The 24,606-nt window shown below is 46.6% G+C and overlaps 1 long non-coding RNA gene across 2 annotated transcripts in view; it reads left to right on the top strand.

The window, feature by feature from the left end:
- The window catches only part of LOC114487340 (uncharacterized), a 78,192-nt gene extending 54,213 nt beyond the window's left edge, over window positions 1–23,979 (top strand). Inside the window, exon 11 of one of the 2 annotated variants that reach the window (XR_003682360.2) lies at window positions 23,478–23,979. This is a non-coding gene — a long non-coding RNA (uncharacterized lncRNA). The remainder of the gene's footprint in view (window positions 1–23,477) is intronic. The other variant, XR_003682366.2, reaches the window with a different exon arrangement.
- The last annotated feature ends 627 nt before the right edge of the window (window positions 23,980–24,606 follow it).

Genomic DNA, 24,606 nt, shown 5'->3' on the forward strand with positions numbered 1-24,606 from the left:
CTCTTTCATATTTTTCATCGTTAGTGTATAGGAATGCAAGAGATTTCTGTGCATTAATTTTGCATCCTGCAACTTTACCAGATTCATTGATTAGCTCTAATAGTTTTCTGGTGGCATTTTTAGGATTCTGTATGTATAGTACCATGTCATCTGCAAGCAGTGACAGTTTTACTTCTTCTTTTACGATTTGTATTCCTTTTCTTTCTTTTTCTTCTGATTGCCATGGCTAAGTCTTCCAAAACTATGTTAAATAATAGTCGTGAGAGTGGACATCCTTGTCTTTTTCCTGATCTTAGAGGAAATGCTTTCAGTTTTTCACCATTGAGAATGATGTTGGCTTATTTTGTTGAGGATTTTTGCATCTGTGTTCATCAGTGATATTGGCTTGTAGTTTTCTTTCTTTGTGACATCTTTGTCTGGTTTTGGTATCAGGGTGATGGTGGCCTTGTAGAATGAGTTTGGGAGTGTTCCTCCCTCTGCTATATTTTGGCAGAGTTTGAGAAGGATGGGTGTTAGCTTTTCCATAATGTTTGATAGAATTCACCTGTGAGGCCATCTGGTCCTGGACTTTCGTCCGTTGGAAGATTTTTAATCACAGTTTCAATTTCAGTGCTTGTGATTAGTCTGTTTATATTTTCTATTTCTTCCTGGTTCAGTCTCAGAAGGTTGTGCTTTTCTAAGAATGTGTCTATTTCTTCCAGGTTGTCCATTTACTTAGCATATAGTTGCTTGTAGTAATGTCTCATGATCCTTTGTATTTCTACAGTGTCAGTTGTTACTTCTCCTTTTTCATTTGTAATTCTATTGATTTGAGTCTTCTCCCTTTTATTCTTGATGAGTCTGGCTAATGGTTTATCAATTTTATTTATCTTCTCAAAGAACCAGCTTTTAGTTTTATTGATCTTTGCTATTGTTTCCTTCATTTCTTTTTCATTTATTTCTGATCTGATCTTTATGATTTCTTTCCTTCTGCTAAATTTGGGGTTTTTTTGTTCTTCTTTCTCTAGTTGCTTTAGGTGCAAAGTTAGGTTGTTTATACGAGATGTTTCCTGTTTCTTAAGGTAGGATTGTATTGCTATAAACTTCCCTCTTAGAACTGCTTTTGCTGCATCCCATAGGTTTTGGGTCGTCGTGTCTCCATTGTCATTTGTTTCTAAGTATTTTTTGATTTCCTCTTTGATTTCTTCAGTGATCACTTCGTTATTAAGTAGTTTATTGTTTAGCCTCCATGTGTTTGTATTTTTTACAGATCTTTTCCTGTAATTGATATCTAGTCTCATAGCGTTGTGGTCAGAAAAGATACTTGATATGATTTCAATTTTCTTAAATTTGCCAAGGCTAGATTTGTGACCCAATATATGATCTATCCTGGAGAATGTTCCATGAGCACTTGAGAAAAATGTGTATTCTGTTGTTTTTGGATGGAATGTCCTATAAATATCAATTAAGTCCATCTTGTTTAATGTATCATTTAAACCTTGTGTTTCCTTATTTATTTTCATTTTGGATGATCTGTCCATTGGTGAAAGTGGGGTGTTAAAGTCCCCTACTATGATTGTGTTACTGTCAGTTTCCCCTTTTATAGCAGTTAGTATTTACCTTATGTATTGAGGTCCTCCTATGTTGGGTGAATAAGTATTTACAATTGTTATATCTTCTTCTTGGATTGATCCCTCGATCATTATGTAGTGTTCTTCTTTGTCTCTTGTAATAGTCTTTATTTTAAAGTCTATTTTGTCTGTTACGAGAATTGCTACTCCAGCTTTCTCTCACTTTCAGTCTGTATGTGTCCCTAGGTCTGAAGTGGGTCTCTTGTAGACAGCATACATACAGGTCTTGTTTTTGTTACCATTAAGCCAATCTATGTCTTTTGGTGGGAACATTTAATCCATTTACATTTAAGGTAATTATCAATATGTATGGTCCTACTACCTTTCTCTTAATTGTTTTGGGTTTGTTATTGTAGGTCTTTTCCTTCTCTTTTGTTTCCTGCCTAGAGAAGTTCCTTTAGCATTTGTTGTGAAGCTGGTTTGGTGGTGCTGAATTCTCTTAGGTTTTGCTTGTTTGTAAAGGTTTTAATTTCTCTGTCGAATCTGAATGAGATCCTTGCTGGGTAGAGTAATCTTGGTTGTAGGTTTTTCTTTTCCATCACTTTAAATATGTCTTGCAACTCCCTTCTGGCTTGCCGAGTTTCTGCTGAAAGATCAGATGTTAACCTTATGGGGATTCCCTTGTACATTATTTGTTGATTTTCCCTTGCTGCTTTTAATATTTTTTCTTTGTATTTAATTTTTGAAAGTTTGATTAATATGTGTCTTAGCATGTTTCTCTTTGGATTTATCCTGTATGGGACACTCTGCGCTTCCTGGACTTGATTTACTATTTCCTTTCTCATATTAGGGAAGTTTTCAACTATAATCGCTTCAAATATTTTCTCAGTCCCTTTCTTTTTCTCTCCTTCTGGGACCCCTATAATTCGAATGTTGGTGCATTTAATGTTGTCCCAGAGGTCTCTAAGACTGTCCTCAATTCTTTTCATTATTTTTTTCTTTATTCTGCTCTTCAGTAGTTATTTCCACTATTTTATCTTCCAGGTCACTTATCCGTTCTTCTTCCTCAGCTATTCTGCTATTGATTCCTTCTAGATAATTTTTAATTTCATTTATTGTGTTGTCATCATTGTTTCTTTGCTCTTTAGTTCTTCTAGGTCCTTGTTAAACGTTTCTTGTATTTTCTCCATTCTATTTCCAAGATTTGGATCATCTTTACTATTATTACTCTTAACACTTTTTCAGGTAGACTGCCTATTTCCTCTTCATTCATTTGTCTGGTGGGTTTTTACCTTGCTCCTTCATCTGCTTTGTGTTTCTCTGTCTTCTCATTTTGCTTAATTTTCTGTGTTTGGAGTCTCCTTTTTGCAGCTGCAGGTTCGTAGTTCCAATTATTTTTGGTGTCTACCTCCAGTGGCTAAGGTTGGTTCAGTGAGTTGTGTAGGCTTCTTGGTGGAGGGGACTGGTGCCTGTGTTCTGGTGGATGATGCTGGATCTTGTCTTTCCGGGGGGCAGGACCACGTTTGGTGGTGTGTTTTGGGGTGTCTGTGACCTTATTATGATTTTAGGCAGCCTCTCTGCTAATGTGTGGGGTTGTGTTCCTGTCTTGCTAGTTGTTTGGGATAGGGTGTCCAGCACTGTAGCTTCCTGGTTGTTGAATGGGGCTGGGTCTTAGTGTTGAGATGGAGCTCTCTGGGAGAGCTTTTGCTATTTGATATTACTTGGAGGTGGGAGGACTCTGGTGGACCAATGTCCTGAACTCGGCTCTCCCACCTCAGAGGCATGGGCCTGACACCCGGCCAGAGCACCAAGACCCTGTCAGCCACATGGCTGAAGAAGAAAAGGGGAAAAAAAAGAGATAAAGTAAGAAAAAAATAAAATAAAAAGAAATAAAGTTATTAAAATAAAAAAATATTAAAAATAAAACAAATTTTGATGTAATAAAAAATATAGAAAGAAAGAAAGAAAGACGAGAGCAATCAAATCAAAAAACAAATCCACCAATGATAACAAGCGCTAAAAACTATATTAAAAAAAAAAACAAAAAAAAAAAGGACAGATAGAACCCTAGGACAAATGGTAAAAACAAAGCTATACAGAAATATCACACCAAGAAACATACACATACACACTCACAAAAAGAGAAAAAGGAAAAGAATATATATCTATATATATATAAAAAAAAGGAAGAGAGCAACCAAATCAATAAACAAATCCACCAATGATAATAAACTCTAAATACTAAACTAAGATAAACATAAAACCAGAAAACAGTCAGTCGCATATAGCAAACCCCAAGTCTACAGTTGCTCCCAAAGTCCACCACCTCAATTTTGGGATGGTTCGTTGTCTCTTCTGGTATTCCACAGATGCAGGCTACATCAAGTTGATTGTGGAGATTTAATCCGCTGATCCTGAGGCTGAGAAATTTCCCATTCTCTTCTTTGTTCGCACAGCTCCTGGGGTTCAGCTTTGGATTTGGCCCTGCCTCTGCGTGTAGGTCGCCTGAGGGCGTCTGTTCTTCGCTCAGACAGGACGGGGTTAAAGGAGCAGCTGATTAGGGGGCTCTGGCTCACTCAGGCCAGGGGGAAGGAGGGGTACGGAATGGGGGGCGAGCCTGCAGCGGCAGAGGCCAGCGTGACGTTGCAACTGCCTTAGACGTGCCGTGTGTTCTCCCGGGGAAGTTGTTACTGGATTACAGGACCCTGGCTGTGGCGGCCTTCACAGCCTCCCGGAAAGGGAGGTGTGGATAGTGACCTGTGCTTGCACACAGGCTTCTTGGTGGCTGCAGCAGCAGCCTTAGTGTTTCATGCCCATCTCTGGTGTCCGCGCTGATAGCCGCAGCTCGCGCCTGTCTCTGGAACTCATTTAGGTGGTGCTCTGGATCCCCTCTCCTTGCACACCCCAAAACAATGGTCTCTTGACTCTTAGGCAGTTCCAGACTTTTTCCTGGACCCCCTTCCGGCTAGGTGTGGTGCACTAGCCCCCTTCAGTCTGTGTTCATGCAGCCAACCCCAGTCCTCCCTGGGATCTGACCTCGGAAGCCTGAGCCTCAGCTCCCAGCCCCCACCCGCCCTGATAGTGAGTAGATAAGTTTCTCAGGCTGGTGAGTGCTGGTCGGCACCAATGATCTGTGCAGGAATCTCTCCGCTTTACCCTCTGCACCCCTATTGCTGTGCTCTCCTTCGTGGCTCCAAAGCTTCCCCAGCCCGCCACCTGCTGTCTCTGCCAGTGAAGGGGTTTCCTAGTGTGTGGAAACTTTTCCTCTTTCAGAGCTCCCTCCCTGAGGTGCAGGTACCATCCCTATTCTTTTGTCTCTGTTTTTTCTCTTTTCTTTTGCCCTACCCAGGTACGTGGGGATGTTTCTTGCCCTTTTGGAAGTCTGAGGTCTTCTGCCAGCATTCAGTAGGTGTTCTGTGGGAGCTGTTCCACATGTAGATGTATTTCTGATGTATTTGTGTGGAGGAAGGTGATCTCCGTGTCTTACTTCTCCGCCATCTTGAATACATTGTCTACCTCCCTTTTAAACATGATTCTAGATCCCTCCCCCATCTAGAAGTCCTTTCTGTTTGTCAATATCCTTTTTAGAGTGTTGAACCCATGGCTGAACACTGTGCATCAGTGATGATGTGGAGCCTTTGGACCCTTCTCAATGATGACATGGAACTTCTATTTCTCCATTCCAAGACCACACTTTTTTTCGCATCTCTTTGTTTTCTACTGAGCTTGTAGTCAATTAAAATTCGTAGGTCCTTTATATATTATAAAGTGGTTTCCTATACCCTGACAATCTGTATTTGGTTGTTTTCTTTGATCTCAGTATAAAATTTTGCATTGAATCTATATTTTAAAATATTTTGTTAGACCATCTTATACTTCCAGCGAATACATTGGTTTCCTTTAGCTGCTGTAGCAAATTATCAGAAGCTCAGTGTCTTAAAACAATACAAATTTATATCTAATAGTTCTAGAGAGCAGAAGTCCCAAATAGGCTTCACTGAGCTAAAATCAAGGTGTGGAGGCTCTAGGATAAAATCAGTTTCCTTGCCTTTTCTAGTTTCTAGAAGTTTCCCACATTCCTTGGCTCACCATCCCTTCTTCCATCTTTAAAGCCAGAAGCACAGCATCTTCAAACTTCTCTTGCCTTTGTTTCTGTCAGCACATCTCCTTCTCTGAATCTGAAGGAGTTTTATCATTACATTGGGTCCACCCAGATAAACCAGGATAATTTCCCCTTCTCAAGGTATTTAATGTAACCACATCTGCAAAGTACCTTTTGCCATGTAAGGTAACATATTCACAGGTTCCAGGGAATAGTACCTGAACACTTCTGGGATGGGGGGAGGCACATTATTCTGCCTACCACAGCCAGTGAAGATTTTTGGTCCTGATTCTATCACCTAATATATTCGTTATTCCTATTAATATTTATAGCATCTGTCAAATTGAATGCATCAAGTCTTTATTCTCTTCCAAATTATTGATAAAAATGTTAAGTATAGATTGAACACTAAAATTCTTCTTCAGGCTGATGCTGATTCATTAATAAACATTCTTTATGATTATCCAGAGAGTTAAGAATCTATAGAGAGCCTCCCTTTTCCCCTCCCTTTCTTCCTTCTATCTTCCCTCCCTTCTTCACATAAATCTAATTTGTACAAGCACTGCACCAAGTTCCAAAATATAGGAAGGGACAAGATAGAAATTGTCCCTTCCAAGTTGGATCTTATGGTATATAGGCAGAGAAATATTCAACAATTGTATCACTTAATATTAGATTTGGCAGGACCTGCTAGAGATCCAACTTCAACACCTTAAACAAAAACCTGTTTACTTTCTCCCAAGAGAGAAGCCTAAGTGTAGGCAGCCCAAAGGTGGTAGATACACATTTATCTTATTTGGAAGATACACATTTATTTCTGTTTTTCTGGGACTTATTTTTTTTTGCATTACTACATAACAAAGTCAACCTATCTACTCTCAACCTATGTACTCTCTATCAACCTATCTACTCAACCTATCTACTCTCCTTCCACAGTATGAGGATCAAGCATGCCTTAACTTTTATTAACATATAATTTTCCAATATTTAAGTTCCATTATTCCCAAAGTTAATCGTCACAATAATTATTATTTTATAGAATCAATTCTTGTTTAGATCTACCTACATGTTGATCAATTTCTTTGCTCAATATAGTTTCTCATGTCCCATTACTAACTTGTGGGTTTAATTTCTTTTCTCCTGAAAAACACTCTTCTGTAGTTTTTTTCTGTGAGGGCCTGTGAATAGTATACTTCCTTTGTCCTTTTTAAAATATTATTTTATTCTCACTTTTTAACTATACATTAGCTGGGTATGGAACCATAGTTGGCAATTACCCTCATTACTTTGAAGGTGATCCAATTGTTAACTGACATCTGTTGTTGTTGATGAAAAGTCTGCTGTCAGTTTAAATGCTGTTCCTTTTTGAGTAATCTGTCTCTTTCCTCTGGCTACTTTCAATATTTCCTCATTATCTTTTGGGTTGTGTAATTTCACTATGATATGTCTAGATCTGGATTTCTTTTTAGATTTTATTTCCTGAATGTAAGTCATGTCTTTCATCAAGAACATGGAAAGTTCTTAGCCATTATCTTCAGATGTTGCCTCTCTCCCACTCTCTGTTTTCCCATTCAGAAACCTCTATTAGAAACATGTAGTATTTTCTCATTCTACCCTCCACATTTCTTAAACTCTCATTCATATTTTCCATTTGTGTTTCTTTCTGTCCTTCAATTTGGGTAATATTCTCAGAACTGTCTTCCAGTTTACTAATCCTCTCTTCAGCTGTGTTTAGCGTGCTTATCCATTGAGTTTTTAATTTTAATGATTCTATTTTTTGTTTCTGGAAGATACAAGCCAGGTACTTGTTTTTTTTCAAGGTCATCTGATCTTTTTTAGAGAGAATTTTTGTTTTTTGTCATATATTTAATTTTTTGTCTTTAATAATTAAAATGTTTATTTTACAGTATCTATTGGATAGATATTTTACAGTACCTATTATCTGAATTCTTAAGAGTCTAATCCAAATACTTGTTTTGTTTACTAACTCTTGCTCATGACAGAATTTTTTCTTTCTGAGTTTCATCTTCAGAGTCTTTATTTATAAGAACCTAGTGCTATCTGGGTTGAGTACTTGCTCTTCAAGGATTTTGTGTTTGCTTCTGCCAGGCATCCTAGGGATTTTGCTGGGATAGAACTGCTTTTCAGGAGGGTCATTCAAGGAGTGAATGAAGCCCCAACTTGCATAAAGGCAGGTGAATGATTAAACATTTTCAGAGGTTAATTTTTCTCTACAACTAGACCATAGGTGGAGAAAATAGGTAAATGTCATTCTATTCTACTATTGTACTAAGGGTACATCCCATGATCTTGGCATTATGAAGAATGATAAATTCCAAATCCCTGGGACTTCCCTGGTGGCCCAGTGGTTAAGAATTTGCCTTCCAATGCAGGGGATGCGGGTTCAATCTCTGGTTGGGGAACTAAGATCCCACATGTCATGGGGCAACTAAGCCCATGCACTGCAACTACTGAGCCCGCATGCTCTGGAGCCTGCACACCACAACTAGAGAGAAGCCTGTGCACCACAACTAGAGAAACCCATGTGCTGCAGCAAAGATCCCGCATGCTGCAACAAAGATCCCATATGCCACAACTAAGACCTGATGTAGCCAAATCAATCAATCAATCAATATTAAAAAAATTCCAATTCCATAACTTTAGGGGACATATCTTTCCTGGTTCTATGTGAGCATTCAAACCTGAGCTTCTTAATTCCTGAGTTTTAGAAACCCCTAATATTATGAGACCATTTGAAACATATCCTCTGACCTTGGTGGAATCCCAACCAACTTCTTTCACTTAATGGAAAAATAGACAAATAGAGAGAAACTTAATGTTTTTGAAGATAACTTAGGTTTTCTGCTGAGCATAACCCCACTTAATTCTCAGAGCAATCATTAAGACAAGTATCATTATCCTCATTTTTACAGATGAGGAAACAAAGTCTTAGAGACGTTAAGTAATTTTCTCAAAGTTACACAGCTGGCAAGTTTCATAGACAGGCCTTAATCCTAAGTTTGATAGATGCCACAGTTCAAACTTTCTTTCATTGTATATATATTTTAATATACATTAAAAATGCTACCTCCTTCCATCTTAAAAAACATACCTTCTATTTTCGGTGCTTCCCATCAGCTAATGCCCTCATTCTCAACTTAATCACAAAACAGAGTTTCTTGAAAGACTGGTGGATTATGACCCCTATTTGGTTCTCTTTACTACCACACTTCCCCTCCCATTGTACCCCAAGACCACTTCTTATCTGGTCTCCAGTGAACCTATTATCTGCTACACCTATGGCCCTTATCCACCTTGATTTTTGGCAGAATTTGTTACTGTTCCTTGACTCCTTGTTAGAGGACTTCCTCCTTTGGCTTCTTGAGTTTGGCTGATTCTTCATTTGCTTCTTTGATTTACATCTCTTCTTCCTTTCCACTTCCAGAGTGTAGGTATTTTCCCACTTTCCCTCACATTCTCCTTGATCCTTCCTTTACTCTCTTCTCTTCCTGATGATCTCACCAATCCCATGGCTTTGACCTCTACCTCTAAGCAGGTGACTCTCAAATTTCTGTCTCCAGCTTGGTCCTCTTACCCCAGCTTCAGATCCCTATGTGCAACCACTTACCAGACGTTTCCACTGGAAACGTCTCAAATTCAATGTACCCAAACCTCTACTTCCTCCTAAAACCTGCCTTGATCCCATCAGAGAAAACACTCCATCAGTTCCCATTCATGCATAGATCTCTGGTCTTCCCATACCTTCCATGGCTTGAACATCACCTAACAAAATTTCTTAGCCCATAACTCATTCTAAGATTCCACTCTTCCTGTGGTCTTGCTTCCGTGACCTTATTCTTGCTATTCCCCTTTCCTTGTTTTTGATTTTCAAACCTTACCCAATTTTCAAATTCCACCTCAGATTTAACTCTTAGATGAGCCATTCCTGATCTCTGTCTCCTTTAAACAAACTCCTTAGTACATTGTAACAGATGCTGTCACTGCACATATCCGTTTGCCCTTTCCATTTTAGTGCATTCTGGCTCAACTTCCAACCAACAGTGCTCACATTTATTTTCCTGTGGGGTTTCTCTGTTTACCAGTAGCTTTGTTCTCTGTGTAGCAGGCTAGAAGTATTGGGGTATTAGCACTCCCTGAAAATAGCTCTCTACCAATAAAATATCCAGATCCCTTATTCTTGGGTAAAATAACTGAATTGAGTGCCTTATGTTGGGCCCCAGAGAACCCCCAGTGGAATTAAACTCTAGTTGTCCACAGTGGTAGCTAGCTTGTTAGGGCACCCGTTGACCGCCCTCCATTCCCTGCCTCACGCCTCCACTCCAATACTGGTATTTTCTGGAAATAATGGATTGGCCAAAAAGATCATTCGGGAAACCCGAATGAATACTTTGGCCCACTCAATACCTCTCAAATAAACTACCTCACTTAAATCCTTGTCTCAGGTTCTGCTTCTGGGAAACTCCAATTAGGATGCATGTGGTCTGTGCCTCTCTCAGCACACTTGGCTCCTGGAGGGCCAGGCTGGCTTTCATCTCTTTCCCCAGCAATGGTTTAGCTCCTGCCCATCAAGGATGAGGAAATGGCAGTTTAATAGAGGCTTTGGAGGCTACAGAGAAGTAAGCTGGGCCCTACTCATGGCACGTCCTGTATGTCAGAAGGAGTATGCCGGACTCTCATCACAGGCTTGGGGGTGCAGGGATACTATTGAAGCCATATGAGGAGAACACCCAGAGAAGAGAGGTAGGGGGTGTGGAGTCCTTAGTGATGTGGAGGCCAGCCTGGGAAGGCACAGATAAAGGTCAGTGACAAAGAAATGGCTCCAGAAAGCCAAAATGAGACAGGTGAATCTGAGAGTCAAGGGTGGAGAAGAAGGGGAAGATTTATCTTAAAAAAGCAAAAAATGAACCTTAAAGAATCCTGCCACAACCTGAGCATGTCAGTTTTACTTTCTGTCCCAGGTAGGCCCCACTTTACTACTGCAGCCTCACGAGGTTTCTCCAGGCCAGTAGCACACAGAGCCCTATGCCCTGGGCACCTGTCTGCCCATCAGCACCTATTCGTAGTGAACCTCTGCCTCTCCTGGGAGCCAATGGCTCCTCCAGGGCCTAGATAGCAGGACTCAGCCTCATTAGTGCCCTGACCACCTACATCAGGCACTTCCTAAATGTCTGTTCTCTTATTACCCCAATCTTTACCTCTGAGTTGTCCCCGACTCATTCTGGTCCTTTCCTCTCTGTCCCTCCAGGACAGGCCTGGGTGTCTATTGGGGCTGGGAACTATTCTGAATAGAGGGAGTATTTCAGGCCCTCAACGCTGCCCTCCACCCTCCTGTAGGCTGGGCTTGTACAAAGAGCACACTCCTTACAACCAATACCCCAAACTCATCTGCATGCATCTCAGCCAGAACTGCAGAGGCCCTGGCCCTGAAGCAGGTTTGGAATGTGTCAGAGTTTACCAAGGAGATGGGAGCAAGTCCAGAAGAACCAGAAGGCCAGGTCTTGGGCCAATATTTGGCTGGGATGCCTTCCTACCTACCCAAGAGACAAGGACCTCAGGCAGCTCTTGCCCAGCCTGCCCAGGGTGGAAAAAAATGGGAATTCTGCAGAAATGTTCAAGTTCTATAATGATAAGCAGTGTTAGAAGGAGGCAGACAGGGAGCAGCATGGAATAAAGAAGGTTGTCAGGCTTTTGAAGAATTGTCCCTGGCAACTCCACCCACTAAACCGAGAGCTAGGTGGAAGCTGCATGGCTTCAAAGTGAGGCACCAAAAAGAACATTATTGAAAATCAATTTAGCAAGGCTTTGTTGGTCACCTGCTCTAAGACACTTGTGATAGAAACAAGGGAAGAAGACATCTTTACCACAGGAAGGAGACATCCTTACTGTCTTCCCTCACCGGTGCCGAACCTTCTCCCTAACTCTTTCCCCTAACCCTGGGGTCAGAGGCAGAGGAGACCCTTCTCTTGGGAAAGGTTCATCTCTCCTTCCATGTCCCTTACTCAGGCCACCCAGGCTCCCTGCCATCCCTTAGGTCTCTGCTCTGATTCCATCTCCTCATAAGGACCCTGGGTCTTCATCAGGCCACACCCCCAACACCACCGTGTCCCCTTATCACCCCCAGAAATGATATTATGTATTTACTTGTCCACTTCCTCTTCCTCCTCCTTCTTCCTACATTTTAATGAGAGACCAGAACTCCTCTCTCTGGCCCTGCCACTAGACTGCACCTTAGGACTCAGACCATGGGGTTTGGCCAAGAAAGCCAGAGGGGAAGAGGCATCACTAGATGCAGGAGTATGTGGGGAAGGAGGGAGGAGTGGAGGCTAAGAAGGGATCCTACAGAGGTGGAGCTGTGGTGGGTGACCCAACCCAGCAAACCATCTCCTTCCAGTCACTCTTCCTGGAGCATCCCCTTGACAGGGGCGAGGTTTGGATGAGAGGCCCCCTGGGATAGGCATCTCAGGCCTCAGGTCCCAGGCCTCAATTCCACAGACCTGACTTGAAAACCACAGGCCTAAGAGAAGTTGGACAGTTTTCCCTGGTGCTGACTGTGAAGCTGTGATTACTCAGTGCTCCTGGCAAAGTTCCTGGCAGAAATCCTAGGAAGTGACTGGTATGGTAATTAGAGTGACTGAGCTGTCCAAGCCCCGGTTCAGATCTAGGGTGGGGTCATTCCCATTGTTCTGCTTCTCATCTCCTCTCCTTGGCCACAGAATGAACCTTTAACGGCCTCGGCAGGCCGGAGTTTTACCCCGATTCTGGTGTGGCAGGGATCCCCACTGTCCCCCAGTATCTGGTCTCTTCACCTTCTAGGTACATGAGGGATTGAACTTCCCCACCACCTATAAATTAAGAGTGGTCACATGACTTGCTTTGGCCAGTGAAATGTGAGCAGAAGGAATGTGCACCCCTTCTGGTGGAAAATTAAATTGGCTGTGCTCAACTCTCCAGGTCTCTCTCCCGTTGTTGTGGTGACTGTGGAAGCACCATTGATACGAAAGAGCAACATTAAGACTTTACATGGAAGGAAGACCTTGCCCTGGAGAGTTGCCCAGACCTTTGCTATTTAATTCACTGATATTTTAGGGCTATTTGTTACTGTATCATGACCTGGCCTGTTCTGACTGTTACCAAGCTGAGCCCAATATCCATCCTTTCTGGGGGTATGGGGTAGGAAGGGGAGAGAGGATAGAAGAGCCATCTTCCAGAAGGTCTTTAAAGCACCTGGGGGAAATGGAATAAATACTCTTTTAGATTTAGTTCTGATCAGCAAGAAGAAATTAATTAGAAAATTGAATGTGAGAGGAATCCTGATGAATAGTGGCTATATAGCTAAAGAGATTTCCAAAAGCTCTGAGAAAAATACTCATTCATTAATTCAGGCATTTGGTCAGTCCTTCTCTATTTGTCCAACAGTTACTTATTGAGTGCCAGGCATGATACTATGACGTGGGACACCGGCATAGAAGGTAAGGTCACTTCCCTTGGGAAGCTCATAGAGAACAGAGGTCTTTACAGCCTAGAATCCCAAAAGAAATGCTGCCTGGAGAATCTTGAATGATCATGGAAAGGAAAGGAAAGAGGAAGAGCTTAGATGTAAGAGGCACGGACGGATGCAGAAGGTGGAAAGAGGCTCACGGCCCAGGTTGAGAAAACTCAAAGTTATATCACAATCAGGAATTTCATAGACATTTATTGAGCATCTGCTATGTCCCAGGCATTGTTTTAGATGTTAGGAAGATGAAAAGGTAAACAAGGCCTGGAGAGAATCAGCATGCAATATTGGCTTAGCTAATAATGTATTATTGAACATTGATGTGGTAAGTGTGTGATAAGAGTTATGAATAAGGGGTTACTATGGAGTGAGTGACTTTGCCTGGGCATTGGGTAAAGGCCTTGGTGTGTGAAGACTGAATAGGAATTTACTGTTCACCACTCATATATTCATTCATTCATTCATTCATTAAACTTCTCTTTGGGGCCCTGATAAACCTGGATGAGGGCTGTCAGGAGGGGCCGTGCCCAGATAAAAGAGCCCAGGGTGAGGCTGAATCAGGACAGCATCTCCCCAAGGCAGGGGCAGCACTGCAGCCATGGGAATCCTGCATCCTGGTTACAGGGAGAAGCCACCAGTTCGAGTGAAAAACAGGTTGAGGGGTGAGGTGAGGGCTTTGAAAGGAGACAACACAAGGTCAAAATCTGAAAAAACTGGGGTTGGGTCAGAAAGGGGGAGATTTCAGGGAGGGGCCTGAACCATGACCATGCAGGACCAGGGAGTATCAACACTTATTGCCCTGAAAAAGGGGCTGTGAGAGGCTGTGTCCCAAAGTGTAAGCTTGGGTTCTGATCATTGGTCTGGATGGATATTAGGCAGGGCCAAGACTCGAGCTTCCCTGACTGGGGCCACCAGACTGCCTGGCTCACACTTTAAGAAAGGCTGAGAGCCCCTGGGCCTTCTGAAACAGCTGTAGATGAGGTTTGACTCCACAGGCCCAGCTTCTGGGGGCCCTGGAACCCTGTGCCCGAACTTCCCTGCTCTTAGGCCAGGACTCCAGGGCTGTCAAGACGCTTTTCACATGTGTGTGTGATTTCTTGGTTTATGTTGGTCTTTTTCTGCCTTTAATTAAATTCCTTTTGGAAAAAATCCATCTTTGCAGAACCAAGGGATGAAAAGTTTTCAGTTTTGTTTTTGAATTTTGTTTTCATCCTGTCTGTGCCGTGGCTTGGGGGCCCTTCATGACTGATTATCATGCTGGGGACAGCAGGCACCTGATCGAGATGTGTGTGTGGGGGTGTTGAGTGAGGGGACGACGTGAGGCCAGAGAGGTGGCCAAGCCAAGGAAAATGCCTTCTTCTCAAGCTTCCTAAATGCCCACCCTCAGGGAACTTCCCGGAGGACCTGAGCCCCGAACACTCACCACTGTCAGCCCTGACCACCTCCGCTTACCCCCCTCCCTCCCAGGCCCTCCCTTCTCCTCCTGTGTGGCCAAGTCCCAGCCTGGACACTCCATCTTCAAAGGGAAAAGACAAAGCCTGCTTGTTGCTCCATATTTGTCTTGGGAGCTCCTTTTCCTAGGAGAGCCTCTTGGTCTCCCAGGCCAGGAATAGCACCGAGTCTAGGGGGCCGGCCAGCCTGCTTGCCCCGCCAGACCTTCTGAATTGCTTGTTTTTATTAAAATTCTTCTGCACGCGCAATCCCGGAGGGTGTGTATCTTGGATGAGGTGGTGTTGGGGGGACCCGGGGAGAGGAAGGCCTCAGGCTTATTCGGCCTGGTGTTTATTTGGCCTGCCTTTCCAGAGTAGTAGAGAATGGAAGCCCACAAAGGTGGCCCGAAATTGGTGTCCCAGAGCGTGGCGGGGTGTGATAGGGGCCATGGCAGGCCTCGGCCTGGCTCTGGCTGCCAACACCCCGACGACACAGGAAACACTCAGGAGAGCTGTGTGGGCAGAGAAAGCACAGGACCTAGCACCGCGGGGCAAAGCATATAGGAAGTGCTCCCTCTAGGCTCTTACCTGCAGACTCCTGAGGGTGCCCATCAGCTTGGCAGCTGCCCCTGGCCACAGGCATCATTCTGAGGCAGGCGGGGGCCACCTGTGAAACCTGCAGAAGCACGAGCCTGTGGGGAGCAGGCTTGGGCTCCTGGTTTCCAGTTTTTCTCAAGTGCTGGCCTGGTCCCAGATTCTGAACCCCAGCTCTTTGGGGTGTCACCTTCCCAAGCCCAGATATTCTTCAATATTCCTTCACATGGTCTTGGAAGTTAGCACTGGCCCCAGATTTACTCCAGAGTAAATCTGTGCTGTATTGGTGGTGTTATGCAGAGAAATTCCATTCCCATCATTCTAGCGCATTTACCTGGAGATTGGTTTCCTTCTTGCCCCACTGATCTCTACTCTCCTGGGTTTTTAAACCTATCATTCTCCTGGGAGGCCTTCGGGGAGACAGGCGGGTGATGGGAGCTTCTAGCTGAAGGGTGCACTTTGCAATGTCACAGTTGAAGACGTAGTGCCATGCTGCCGACAGGTCTGGGCTCTGAGCCCCTGCTGAAGTGACCACCCCGTAAGACCTGCGGGGATGTGGTGCAGGGCGCAGGGGTGGGGGAGCAGTTTTCAAGTCAGGAAATTGCAAAAGTTCCAGTGTCTGCAGCCAAAGTCTCAGTGTGGAAAATTTCAGGCTCCAAGCAGGGTTCCAGAGGAGGGGGAAAGGAGCCCTGGGGCCAAGATGCTTGTCCCGGGCTTCCCAGGCCTGGGTCGTCCCGCCAGGGGCAGGAGGTGTGACGAGGGTACAAGGCAGTATTCTCCAGCAGAAACCCAGGGAGTCCAGGGCTGCTGGCTCACACGCCTTCCCTGCCCTTAAGGGGTTTACGTCGGTCAGGAAAAACATATAAAAGGGTCCTAGTTCCCAGGGCAGTGCTATAGAGGAACCCCAGCCCTTAGTGTTCAAAGGGAAGCTGAGGCATAATGAGAAAGAATTTGCTCTAGACAAGACCAGAGCTTCAGGGTGGGGACTGCCTCTTCCATGTAAGGGGCGAGCATCCTAGTAGGACCTAGGAAGGGGGTGCCATCATAGGGGAAGGCTTAGGGTGGGAGTGATGGTCTGGGCTGGGGGCACGTCCCCTCCCCTTGGATTCATGGCAGGGGCCTCCTCTAGGAAGAGCTGAGGCTCAGGGTACCCAGGACGATGAAGGAATGGAATGAAGTGGGGGTGGGAGGTGCCAGGCATAGAGGCCAAGAGTGGCTACAGCCCTGGCTAAGCTGCCAGCCAAGACTTCTTCCTGCCTGGCCCAGTCACCACTGCTGTGTCCACTGCAAGGGCCCTGCTCTGCTTGGTGGCCTCACTCCAAGTGGCAGGGCTCCCACCTGTCATCAGGAATCACCAGGGCCCCACAGGCACCATGCTGACCCTGCGTCCGGGCCGGGACAGTTTGACCAGACCTGGGGGGAGCCGCCCGCCTGCTGCAGCCACCAGCATCTCCGCTGCCTGCTCAGGCCTCCTCGGGGCTCCTGGAGCTGGGCCGAGAGCGTGCAGCCCGCCGGCTTGCGGCTGGGGATTTCACTCAGAGCCGCTACATTTGGAACCCATTATTTAATCATTAATTTCCTCCTCTCTTCGACCCCTTCCACCCTGCCTCAGCACGGTGCCCCCGCCCCAGATTAGATCTCCACGTGGTGCTTTGCAGTGATCCCTGACGGGGGCTTCTGTGCTGAGGACGGGGAGGCGAGGAGGGGGGTGAGGAGGCCGCTAGGGCTGTCCCAGGCTTGCTCGGCGATGGGGCAGCCCAGGCCCTGGATCTGCGGGACTGGAGGGTGCAAAGTGTCCAGACCCTGACCCCGGAACTTGGGGTCCAAGCTGTGCCTGCCTGGGGCTGTCAGAGGAGGGGACCTTTTCAGAGGCTCAGGGAGTCCAGCCAGCCCCGCTCTGGTGTTTTCACAGGGCAAGGGCTCCTGAAGTTCCTCTAAGCCTCCATGGTGGGATGAGACACAGTGTGCCTCTTGCTGCCCCCAGCCCCTTCTCCCCTTCTCCCGTGGGGCTCATGGAGGTGGAGAGGAGGGGAGCAGGGTGGGGAGACCCATGCTTCGTAAGGCTGTGGTTAATGCCCTCCACTGTCCTGAGGACCAGCCACCAGCCCCAGCCCTGGGCCCAGCCTCGTAACAAGCATGTCCTCCTCCCCAGGGAGCTCCCAGTCCAGGTAAGGAGAACACTCACCAGGAGCTTAGACCTGGCAGGGCATGCAGAGCACTGGCGCAGTCCTGGGGAGCCGGGGAGCTGAGGCTAAACCAGGCTAAACCAGAGAAGCAGAGCCTCTGTTGGGGCTTCTCAGGACGTGGAAGCAGGTGAGGATGTGCACCCTTCCCCCACTCCTCCACATACCCTTCATTATAGGCTCAGAGATCTGAGGGGTGGTCATGACCAGAGCAAGTCCCATTCCTGGGGAGGGGCAGCCCTGAGGACACTGCACATTGGGAGGGAGAGAAGGCATTGCAATCAAAGAGAAAGGGAAGGAGAAAGCATTTATTGGGGGCCTACTCTGGGCCTTATCTGCACGCTAGGTTCTTCATTGCATCATCTTTGTCGTCAGCAGGAGCGGCATGGCTAACCCTTATATAGGGCTTTTATGTACGGACAATGTTCTAAGCACTTTGCATTTGGTCCCTCATTGCAATCCTCACAGCAGACCTATGATGGAGGCACCTCTATTTTGCTTACTTTAAGGATGGGGACATTGAGGCTCAGAGATATGAAGTAACTTGATCTAAGTGAGAAGAGGCAGGACGAGGATCTGAAGTCCATGCTCAGCCTAGCGCCTAGAGGGCTTCTAGATATGAACGTCATGGTTATCTGGGCTCAGGTCTGAATGCAGGTTACCACTATCCTCCCTTGGCCCCAACCCTGGAGAAAGCTGGCCAGCCTAGGACATACTGGCAGAGCTCAGCAGGAGATGGAGAAGGGACAGGGACCTCCTCTTGCCCACAAACCCCTCATAGCAGCATGCCCTCCTCATCCCCCATCCAGAACTCTCCACCTTCTTCCAAGGCCCAGCTCAGTGCCCAGCACCCCCTGACATCCTCAATCCCTTCTCTGAAGTCTTCATAACTCTTAAAGCCTGAGACCCATTACTTGCCCTGTGCTGTTCTCAAGTTCCCTGTAGGTGAGACTTTTCTTTACCTGGATGCCCTTGAGGGCAGGAAAAGCGTCAGAGATCTGCCCCGGGGCTGGAGGCCAGGATGCTCAGGTCCAGCTCTGGGCCTCACTGCCTCACCACTGCCCCACCCCCACCTTGAGGTGTATGAACAGGGGTGGGAACCCCAGGGCCAGGCCTGTGTCTCTTTCATAGACTCACTGACTGCAGTAGCTGCTGGTTGCTAGCTGAGCCTGTAGAGGGACATTTACTCTTTTTTTTGTTTGTTTTTGCTTCTTAGCCTCTGAACCCCTTTCCTGTGCTTGGAGGAATCCCGAACTGAATGAGTCCTGGTGCAAGACAGGTCCCATCTCTTACTACAGATGCTGGAGCTAGATACTTACTTTCTGTGCAGCTGGGACCCGGGCATCTGACCTGGGCCTGTTGGAGGCACCCTGCCTGGACTTGAAACCCAGGATAGGGTAGAATTATTCTGGTGGTGGCTGCAGCAGCAGCCTCCAGTTTTGAGGGGTGGCAGCAGCAGTGGTGGTTGTGGTGCTAGTGTGCAGAACAGCGGGTGTTAGGACCACTCTGCAGCATGCTTTGGGCTGCACTCTGGCTTTTCAGCCTTCCCTGCTCCCCCGTCTTCTGAGCCTGTCTTTCCACCTCTGGACAATTCTGGGAAACACTGAATAGACTTTCTCTGCTTAAATCAGCCAAACTAAGTTTCTCTTGCTTGCAACCAACACAGTCTGGATTCTCAGAGGCTTATTTGCCCATCTTCCACCCATACCTTGGAGTCTACCTGGCTTACAGTCAGATATGTAGTGACAAGTTACCAAGCTGACATTCTTTCCAGTGCTGGTTTCCCAAGTCAGACACCCTTTCTTTCTCAGAAGACTCTAGGAAAAAAGAAAGGACACATGATGTAATGGGTGAGGACAGGCTTCAGCATGGTCAGAACCAGGGCTGAGACCCTGCCCTAGACTTTCAAAAGTGATATATTAATCTCCTTGAGAAACAGATTTTTAAATCTACAAAGTAAATATAATAAAACGTTCTTCATATCAGTTGTTGCAAAGGAGACTAATGAATTAATGAATTAATGATTAACGAACACAAAGCACCTAAGTGGTGCCTGACGTATAATAGACATTCAACATTTATTTATTCAGCTAGTATTTTCTGATTATTGGCTCCAATTTTCACTCCTCACTATAGCCATGCCCTTTGCCATGTGAATTTGTGGCTCCTCCCACAAGAAGTATAGTTTGCTAGCCCTCAACTGTGTGGGCTCCTCTACGTGACTTGCTTTGGCTAATGGGATGTTAGCAAATGTGATGCAAATAGAGACTTGAAATGTTCTTGCACAGTTGAGCTTGTCCCCTTGTTATTCTACTGTCATTATGGGAAGATATGCTCTGGCTTAAGTGCTAGCTTTAGTAGGATGAGATGCGCATGGAGTCGACACAACTCTGGCTTAGAGCCAAGGCCAGTTGATCCTCAGAAGCATGGGTGAGGATGAATGATGGGTTTTTTTAAGCCGTTGACTTTTGGGATGATTGCTCATGCAGCACTCTTGTGGCAGTTGCTAACTGACACGCTCAGTACCAAGAAGTTCAAAGACAGGCAATCCAGGGATGGCAGAGTCTGGCCTCCAACATACTGTTAGAGACGCATGCTTTTGCTACCATTCTGCTTTGCTATCCTTAGTGTATAAAATTTGTTCTCATTGTTTCAGACTGGTTCCTGTACCTCTGAACATCATGTCCATGTTCCAGGCAGGAAGAGAGACAAAAGGGTGAAGGACAAAAGCTGAAAAGGAACATGTCCATTGAGTCTGCCCCTTCAATAAGCTTTCCCAGAAGTGCCACCCACTACATATTTTATATTATATATATTATATTATCCCACTTATGTTTTATTATCCAGAACACTGTCTTAGCATGACCCTAGCTGCAAGGGATTCTAGGAAGCTGAATACTTTTAATACATCACACTGCTTCCCTGAACAGATTTGAGGTTCCGTTAGTAAGGAAAAGAAGGAGAATATCTGCCTCAGATTTATTGAGAAGCTACAATGTGTCAGGGAGTATGCTAAGAGCTGGGGATGCAGGTGACCCCAGGCTCCTGGCCTAGCGTGGAAGAGAGGTGAGTATAACAGGGCTATGTGTTCTTCCCTAGTGTCCTGTGTGAAGGAGCATCTTGAGGGGGCTCTGTTCTGTCAGGTGTGAAATGGGTGTGAGATTTCCTTCCCCAGCATCCCATTCCTGCATCCCTTTCAAAGCCCCACATCCCTGGGATATTGCAATGTTGGTGGGGGTCCACCTTGCATGAGTTGGATGGGGATTGAGGACAGAGAGCACAGAAAGAGGCTTCCCTTTCTCTGGACGATCAATAGGCAGCATTCTGGCTGCTGCCCATAGCAAGTGCTGCGCAGACATCAGGGACATCCTAGGAGGTCCACTCAAGTAGAGATCAGGGAGCTTGAGGTTGTACCAACTTGACTCCCACATGGCTGCCTGCTGTTGGTGATGAATGCTGCTTACCAAAGGGCCAGGCATTTCCAGATGCTTAACACCCCCACTGCCCCACCCCCCACCAGACACACAGTTCCTCTGGGTTCAGAGCCTTCCTTCTGTTCAGGGCACACTCCTCTCCTCATGTCTCCCCTTTGCACTCCCTTTGCTTTACTCTGGGGCATCCTATCTGCATTCATCACTTCTTCCATCCTCTCAGGGCCTATGCTTTGAATTCTCTAATGTCTATTTCTGCTTTTCTACTGAGGCAGTCTTTCCTGTGAGCATGGCTCACAATCTAGCTTCAATAAGAGAAAGCCATGGGATGAAAATAAATACCGGAAGAAGAGAGTACCTCAATGAAGATGCTAAAATCCTCTCATCTGCATAAGTGGTCAGGATATTTCAGTATAATGTGATAAAAGTAGGGAAGCCTAACCCAGCTAGAGATGCCTGATCTGGCCTGAGGGAAGGGAGGGAGGGCACAGTCTGAAAGATTCATTCATTCATCATTATTCATTGGCACCTGCTTGGTGCCAGGTGCTGTCCTTGGTGCTGGGATGAGAGGCGTTAATCAGGTTCATGGCGGAGGGTACTACCCTGGCAGAGGGGCAGCCAGTGTGGGGGCAGGGAGAGTGGGGAACACTCAGGGAATTGTGAGTAGTGTGAAGTGGGTACAGGAACACGGGCAAGGTAGGGGTGTCAGGACATGGTGTTGGAGTGGGAGGAAGGCAGCCATCAGGTAGGACATTTGGGGACGTACTTCGGAGCTTGACCTCTATCCTGAGAGCTGAGGAAAAACACGGATGAGTTTTAATGCAAGACAGGTATTAGTGTCTGAGGGGAGAAAGAGGACTCTAGCTGTGATGTGGGGAATGGCTTTAAGGGGACCTGGGGTACAGCCAGCAGGATTGGTTAGGGGGCTTTGCCTTTGTGGTATTTCAGGGCTCCCACACCAGCCAGAAGCATGGGCATGGAGAGAGGGGGATGAATGAGAGAGGCAGTTAAAAGCAGAGGAGCTCTGGGTGTGTCTCCTCCTCCTTTTCAGAAGAGTCAATAGGGGAGACTCACTGCTCCTCCCCCCTGCCCGCCACCATATATTCCTTCTTGGGATCCAGGCCTAGTGTTCCTCAGGGGGAGACTCATGCACAGGGAGATGGGTGTGAGGGCCAAAGTGAGCTCTAGGCTAGAAGGAGCAGGGACACAAGCCTGGGGAGCAGGTCAAAGCACCGAGTGACACCCCTCTTCCCACTAGGCCGGTCACCACCTTCTCCCTCCTGCCCTCCACCAGACTTAGAGGCCTCCTGCTCCCCGGGGGTTCCTCAAGGAACCTTAGGGATCTCCATCCATGCTCAGGTCACCCGTGTCTCTAACCTCCTGCTGACGATCTCCAAGCAGCCCACTGTGGGGAGACCAACCCCCAACTTGCCTTCACCCCCTGCTCTGAGGCCAGACAGGACCCCCTTTTCCTTGGCCCCTAGTCCAGGGCCTCCTGCAGATCCCTGCCCACGGCCTCCATCTGGCCCTCAAGGCATCGTTTCATTTTCTTTGGCTGTTGCTTTTTCCTCTTTCCACATACCTGGTTGGCTTCCAGGATCAGCCGAGGCTCAGACTTGGCTACATGGAAATAGAGATAGACACAGTCCCTTTATTATTTAATTTTGTGAATTTTTTTTTTTTTTAAAGAAGAATTCTTGGCTAGGTTGGTACCTCTCAAGCCAGGAGACCCTACCAAAGACCCTGGGAGCTTGGACAGGAAGTGGCCGGCAAGAATGTCCCTTCCAAGCTCAAAGGGCCTCCCCACCCCCACCTCAGGTCTTCTCCTCTGGCAGGCTCCAGGCCTCTCGGCTGCCCTCTGCCTCCCACCTCCTGGGCCTCCCTTGCTCCCAACCCCCCAGGGCTGCAGCCCTTGCCAAGCCCTGGCAGTGACACATTGCTCAGCCCCCGCCTGAGGCCCTCCCAGCTCCAGCGACCTCTGGATGCCCCCTCAGGCCCACCACACACTATGGGCTGTTCCAGCCGAAATTCCCTTGCACTGTGCAAAGAGGAAATGAGAGCAGGGGTGGGGGCAAGGGATAGCAGAAAGAAAAAAAAATGCGATGGAACCAAGTCCTGGAAGGAGAGAGAACTGAAGCAAGAAAGAGGCGAGGATTAGCTGGCTTGGCTGGGGGCTTCTCTGGAGCCATGGCCGTGGGTCCTGTCAGGTCATCTCAGAAGGAGTTGACCACATCGCCCCTGTGACAGTGTCTAAGGCAGATCTTGCCTTGGTCTGGGCTTGGGTGAGTCTTCAGCCCTGCCTCCTCTTGAGTAGGCATTATTGTCCGTGAGAGCTGGCCAAAGTACCTGGAGCATCTGAGGCCCCTGAGAAGGCAGGGGACATGTCTGGGCTGGCTGGCCCCACAGGAGGAGTTCTGGGACACCACAATGTCCCAGTGAGCTTGGCATCCCCCATCACACTTCCTGGCCCCCTTTTCTCACTCTCTGACACCTGGTTCCCAGCCCTCTACCCTCAGAACCTTTCACACTCCACTGCCCTCTCCCTTCCCCCCAAAAAGCATTCCACCCTCTAAATTTCACAGCACCCTGTCATTTTGCACCTTTATTAACCCACTAAATGCTTTCCAAAATGCATCATGGTGATTGAGTAACTATTATATTGTCTCTACAGAACTGCAGCTATTGGGGAAAGGGCTCTGTTCCCAAGTGTGGGATTTCCTGATGTCACTGAATCAGGGAGCAGAGCATGATGTCCTGTCGCACACCTGAGTTGAGGCAGAGCCACTGGAGAACAGCCCAACCCCTGGCTGAGGGGCCCAGGGCACGTCAGACTCTCACCACCCTTGACAGTGGTAGAAACAGTACTAGATCATTGTTTAATGAATTAAATGAATTTATAAAAGTACTGCATTAAATTAATCTACACTAAGATATAAATGACTAAGAACCTCATTAGTCTCCCCAAACAAGGTGCTCCCATTTGTGATGAAAATGCTCAACAAACTAGGAAGGGAGGGAAAGTTCCCCAACCTGAGAAACTTGATTGGGGGTGATGGGAATTGTCTAAAACTGGGTTGTGGTAGCGATTGCACAACTCTAAATGAATTTCCTAAAATCATTGATGACGTTGCATTACAAGTGAATTTTATGGCATGAAGATGTACCTCAATAAAGCTATAAGAAAACTACAAACATGATGCTCATTAATCTAGCTGTGTCCTCCATGGAGCGATTCCTTCCAGCGCTGTGGTCAGATGAGGGGAGGCTGTTGTGAGAGCCTGATGTGTTCTGCACCCCTCAGCCAGAGGTCAGGTCACTGCAGGTAAGAGGTAAGACACGCCACTCTTCTTCTGATCCAACCACAGCAGGGAATGCTGCACTTGGGCATTATTGGGATTCTGACCCTGGGTTTTGATCCGCATTCAACTCCCAGTTGATTAGAAACAGAAGGTACGTGTGTGAGCATATGAGTGCATGTAAGAGTGTATGCCTGTGTGTACGTGAACAAGTGAGGGTGTGTGTGTGTGTGTGTGTGTGTGTGAATACATGTGTGTTCATGTTTGTGATCTGCATCCCGAGCCTCCAACAGTGGCTACCCACCCTGCAGTGAGAGGGGTCTCAGCAGAGGAAACAACCAATCAGGTGGACTGGCCAGCAGGGAGGAATGATTAAGTGTTGAAAGAAGCCTGAAGCCAGCTTGGCAGGAAAGATGGCCCTCTCCTGCCCCATACGGCTTGCCATCACACACACACACACACACACACACACACACACACATACTGTTCTGGATGTTGAGACCA

Source organism: Physeter macrocephalus, chromosome 12, assembly GCF_002837175.3.
Source record: "Physeter macrocephalus isolate SW-GA chromosome 12, ASM283717v5, whole genome shotgun sequence".
Lineage (NCBI taxonomy): Eukaryota > Metazoa > Chordata > Mammalia > Artiodactyla > Physeteridae > Physeter > Physeter macrocephalus.